Consider the following 6,163-nt stretch of genomic DNA (forward strand, 5'->3'; position numbering starts at 1 on the left):
GAGGCTGTAATATGATATAAAGTTTGTAGTGATACAGAGGGTTCCTGAAATACAGATGGATGTAGCGGCTAGAGGAGATGACAGGGAAAGATACAGAGATACACGTAAATAGTTTAAAAATGGAATTGTGCAATGTCTTAATAGAGACAATATTGTAGAAATCTATGGAATATTGGTTCTGTTCGCCGAGCTGGAAGTTTTTGTTGCAAACTTTTCGTCCCCTGGCTAGGCGACATCATCAGTGCTTGGGAGCCTCCTGCGAAGCGCTTCTTTGTTGTTTCCTCCGGTGTTTATAGTGGTCTGTCCCTCCCGCTTCCGGTTGTCAGTTTCCGGTTGCCGGAAGCGGCAGGGACAGACCACTATAAACATCGGAGGAAACATCAAAGAAGCGCTTCGCAGGAGGCTCCCAAGCACTGATGCTGTCGCCTAGCCAGGGGACGAAACGTTTGCAACAAAAACTTCCAGCTCGGCGAACAGAACCACAACATACCCCTTGTTTCATTAGAGTCAGTCTCGGTACCAGAAACTTGGCTGCTCATGCTACATTCCCCTGAGAGTTCATCCACAAACTCCATCAACAAACACATCGACCTGGACCCAATATACCAACCACTACAGCGGACAGCTGAAACTGACAACCGGAAGCGGCAGGGACAGACCACTATAAACACCGGAGGAAACATCAAAGAAGCGCTGCGCAGGAGGCTCCCAAGCACTGAAGATGTCGCCTAGCCAGGGGACGAAACGTTTGCAACAAAAACTTCCAGCTCGGCGAACAGAACCACAGCAACGAGCACCCGAGCTACAAATCTTCGCACAAACCTTGAAGAGAAAATATATTCGGGCAGTTATTTTACCCGAAACATTACTCAATTAGTGTCTCAATTCATCTTCCTTTTCCATTCGAAAAAGTGAAGTTCAGTGCAGCATTTCGTTAAGGTAGATAGTACCATTCAATAGTCTGTTTGGGAATTCAGTGCATTCGGAATTGATATCAGGACAATCGCATGCTCCCCCTGGAGGAGGAGGGAGGTAAGAGACACCCAAGTGTCCTGGCTGAAATCACCTGCGGAAGTGCAACCAACTCCAGCTCATTGGTACCTGCATTCGGGGCGTGGAGTTGGAGGTGGATAAAATTCGGCGTATTCGGGAGGTGAAGGGGGTAACAGACAGGGGTTATAGGGATGTAGTCACAAATTTGGTGCAGGAACAACGTAAATGGTTGACAGTGAGGGGACGAAAAGGGAACGGGTAGTCCGTGCAGGGATCCCTCAATAAAAAGTATACCGATTACGATGCTGTTGAGGGAGGCGACCTATCTGGAAAGCTAAAATGGCCACGTCTCTGCCATTGAGACTGTTCCGGTGGTTCAGAAGGGAAGATGAGAGAATAGAAAAGCGCTCGTGTTCGGAGAGTTAATAGTTAGAGGAATGGATAGGAGATTTTGTGTTCAGAAAATGATTCGAGAAAAGATTGTTTCCTCCCAGGTGTCAGGGTCCATGATGGCTCTCATCTCATCGACATGATGGTCCCTGTTCCATTTCGTTAAAATGTGGTTGAGGAGCTCAGGGATACGACTTGCACAAAGCAAAGTAGTTGTGATACTGAGAATCTGAAATAGACGCAGAGTTTGCTGGAGAAAATCAATTGATCTGGCCGCAAACGTGGAGATATACTTGGTGAATGTTTCGAGTCTCACCTCAGTTAGAACGTTAGAGGATTACTAACGTTAGAGGATTACGACAGGCGCTTCGTGCTAGTGATGCGAGGAAGAGGAAGCGAGTGCAGCTAAACATGGGGCTACAGGGCTGGTTCAGAAGAAAGGGCTTAAGATACGTAGAACTTTCGAGTACCTTCAGGGGAACGTGGGACCTGTCCATGAAGGTCGAGTTGCACTGAAACTGGAGGAGCATGAATATCATGCGCAAGAGATTTGCTGGAGCAGTTCTGGAGGGTTTAAGATAGTTTGGCAGAGGGATGGGAACAAGAGCTACAGAATACAGGAGAGTGTCGTTGTCGAACTAGCAGAAATATAATGAAGACAGTCTGTCAGTAAGGATGCATAATTGGTATGACAAAGAGATGTGTTTGCATGGGACTGTTTTGATGCAAGGTGTGTCAGAAATAAGCATGATGAAAGTTGAGCATGGATGATAATCGATTGAAAGAATTCCTCCTGCAGGTCGGTGATCAGTTGTGTTCCGCAGGGATCTGTCCTTGGGAGTTGGCTCTCTGTAGTATTTTTCAAGACATGCATGAAGAAACTGAAGGGTGGGTTAGTACATTTGCCAATGCCAAGATGGTCGGATGTATGTAGGAAGTGTTGCGGGCTATTGCAGGCTACAACAAGACATTGACAAGATGCAGAGCTGGGCTGAGAAGTGGGAGAGAGATTTCAAACTGGATAAGTGCGAATTCGTTAATTTTGGAAGTTCGATTCTAAATGCAGAATACAGCATGAAAGATAGGTTTCCTGGCAGCATGGAGGAACAGCGGTATCTTGGTTTGTAAGGACATAGACTTATCAAAGTTTCCACATATATTGCCAGGAGTGTTCTGAAGGAGTATAGTCTTTCGGCTTTCATTAACAAGTGGATTGATTTTAAAAGCCGAGAGGCTTTACTCCAGCTAAATATAACACTGTTTGCACCACAGTTGAAATGTTATGTCCAGTTCGGATGGCGTCATTATAGGAAGCATACAGATGCTTTAGAGATGATGCAGAGGAGACTTACTAGGATGCCGCCTGGATTGGAGTGCATGTGATAAAAGGAGAGGTATAATAAGCGAGGGCATTTTCAGATTGGGCAGAAGAACGAAATTAGGTTACTTGATAGAGGTCTGCAAGGTAATGAGAGGCATTGACACCTTCGACACATGATCTGGGCTGACACCAATTGTTAAAGTTAACCTGAGAATGTAACTTAAAAAAAAGATATGTGATTTGCATATGAAAGAAGTGAAACTAAGACGGTCATTCTAACAGATATTTTAATGTATAGCTTTAATTACAAAACACTGTAAACTTTTGCTATCAATTCTGTAGCTTACAATTATGTACTCCGCAACCACCTGATGAAGGAGCAGCGCTCAGAAAGCCAACGCTTCCGATTAAACCTGTTGGACTATATCCTGGTTTTGTGTGCTTCTAAACTTTGTAAGCCTTTTGTCGGTATTTTATGGAAGAAAATTTACTCCCACGCACGTTCATATGTACTCGCCATTACCTCGGCTATTGCACGGGCCTCGCATCTAACCAAATGCCCTGCAGACCATTCCATACCCACAGGTGCAGCACATCTGCCAATGGTTGGATGTGTGTGCTTCTGGCCGGGGATGTTGGCGGAGTCCAAGTTGGCAGATGTGTGTGTGCTTGTGTCGGGGATTGAAAGAGAAATGCACGGAGGGTGGAGGTGTTCTGAAACAGTGACCAACCACGTCACCTCAGCATGCCAACGCCTGATGGTTTTCCATGGTTCTCCCTGGCCAGGAGCAGTCACATGATGCTGCCAGGCTGGCGTACGTTGTGCCACCAACTGTTCATAAATGCACTGCACGCGGAATGAGAGGTGTGAATGCCACCAAAGCAGTGGCGAACCGTTCAGCATTTCTCCTCTTTTCCCTCTCCACTTTTCAAAAACAAACTAAGTTGCTCAGTTCCCTCAGAACATACGCAACACGAAGAAAAGTTTTAGGAGCGGTTCAAATCAGTAATCACTGACACGTAGAATTCCCATTTAGCATCTATCAGTAATGGCTGACAGTTTGAAAATGTTTGCCTCAGCATAAATTGCTAACAACAAATGAGTAACCACTAACACTTCAAAAACTTTCGTGTCAGCACACATCTGCAACCAGTTAACACGTAGCAATCTGTAACCATATGTATATTGGAATGGATTTCTGACTTCAATGTTCAACTGGCAGCTTCGGTTATTTTTAATTAGTACTGGGGTCTTAATTTCCAGTTATTCCGCATGCCCCGGTTGTGTGGCCGGTTCAGGAGTGCCCTGTAGCAGGTTTGAAAGTGAATTAGTGCACTTTGTGAGATGCAATGCCAGAGGCAGTTTGTAGTAAAAGGTGTATTAGTCTGGAATGAAGCCGGTGATGAGGGTAAGGTCAGGGTTAGTTTCAGATTTAGTTTGCGGCTTGTGGTAAGGCTTAGGTTCAGATTTGGGGCTCGTGTAGGTGTTAGGATTAGGAATCGATTCAAGGTTAGGCGTCAGGTTAGGTTAGGTTGAGTGCCCTTGCAGAAGGGATCGAATCTGGAAGTTCATACCGACTTTGTGATTTGCAGAAAATCGAGCGTCACTGGATTTGTTCAGGCGGATTTGCACACTGTGTTCCCGGCTGACAGCGAGTGTGGTCGTGTTGTCTACGGGTATCAGCGATTTCCCAAATTGGGTAGTCGTCGTTTTTGGCACGGGGCCGAATTCTTGAGTTCCTATTGCCTTGGGGACTTTGAGGTCTGATAGTGCCGCTGAATTCGGATTAGACGATATGGGAACGGTGTGACCATTTTGGCGGAGTGCCAGCCAGTTTCGGACCCAATGTGAGCGATTTTCTATGGTTGGATTTGCTCCATGCTTGGAAGGGAGCGAATCCGGGAGTTCAAAACGACTTTGGGAATTCGAGGACAGGTGGCGCCGCCGGATTTGATGCAGGGGATATGCCAAAGATGTACCTGTCTCGCACCAAGTGCTGTCCTTCTTGTCACTGATTTTCAGCGATTTTGCACTTTGACCGAGAGTGCAAGATCTAAACTGGCAAAAACGAGAAGAGGACGTATGAGGGGCTAACGTGGCTTTCTCTGGCTGATGCCATTTACATAATGAGGAAAATTTAGTGAAAATCTCACAGGCTGTATTCTGGCTGGGCCTCGGGCAAGCGGTCTGCACCACCGCAACGCATTTCAGACCGTGTTCCGACCGGATGTCCGCGATTTCCAACGTTGTGAAGTAGTCCGTTTCTGCAAGGGGAATATTCCGGCACATTACATGGCTTTGTCGACTTCCACGAAGTAGAGCGTCGCCGAATTCGGTATGGCCGATCTGCTTCCGGTAATGAACGGATTGTGTTGGCTTCCAGCCGTGTTCCAACAAAGCATCAGCAGTTGTGTGCCATGGGAAAAGTTCCTCTTTTTGGAAGGGAGCAAATCCTGGTCTTTGTACTGAATGCGTGAATTCCAGGCTGTGTAGCGTCGCGCAATTCCCTCCATCTTCTTGCTCATACCTCTGTAGTTGTTTTTATTCAGCTGTAATAGCATTCCCTCTGATTGTACTTCTCCCTCTCAAATTGCAGAGTAAATTCAAACATATTATTATCACTGCCTTCAAAACGTTCCTTCACCTTCAGCACCCTTATCAAATCTGCCTCATTTCACAACACAAAATCTAGTATTGATTAGACAAATTAAGTTTCTTGCCATCCACGACGAACTTGATTATACCAATCCACCAGCATATTCCACTCATCCATAATCACTGTAACGTTGCCTTTCCTAAACATCTTTTCCATCTCCTGGTGTATCTTGCGCTCCAGCTCCTAACTACTGTTTGGATGCCTGCACGTCACTCCACCTACATTTCTCTTTTCACTTTGCGGTTCCTCAATTCTACCTGCACAGATGTTACACCATCTGATCTATCATTTTTCTGACAATTTGATCTTTTACCATAAATTCTGTCTTATGATCCTGCCCCAATAGCGACCTGACGAAGGAGCAGTGCTGCGACAGCTTGGACTTCCCAAAAAGTCTTTTGGAAAATAACCTGGTGTGTGTGATTTTTAACTTAAAGTATTAAAGACAAGAATCGGTGTTGCCTGCTGCAACAACAACAACGATTGCTATTCGCTGTAACGTACACAGGATCTAGTGTTCTCGAAAAGATACGTAGCAACAGCTGTTCTTGACAATAATGATTGGACAAGGGGTTCTTTATAATATACATACGTACTGTTGTTCTCAGCAAGATATCCATGTCGGGCTGTTCTGTATAATGAAAACATGAAGTGCTGTTCTCTGTAATGATGACAGGATCTGCAGTTCTCTATGAAAAATACAGGGACTGCTGTTTTTAATTAATAAAAAGCGGGATTGCTATCGTCTGCAATAACAACAGGGACAACTGTTCTCAGCAATACACAGGGACTGCTGCTATCT

This window comes from Chiloscyllium plagiosum, chromosome 8 (assembly GCF_004010195.1).
Source record: "Chiloscyllium plagiosum isolate BGI_BamShark_2017 chromosome 8, ASM401019v2, whole genome shotgun sequence".
Lineage (NCBI taxonomy): Eukaryota > Metazoa > Chordata > Chondrichthyes > Orectolobiformes > Hemiscylliidae > Chiloscyllium > Chiloscyllium plagiosum.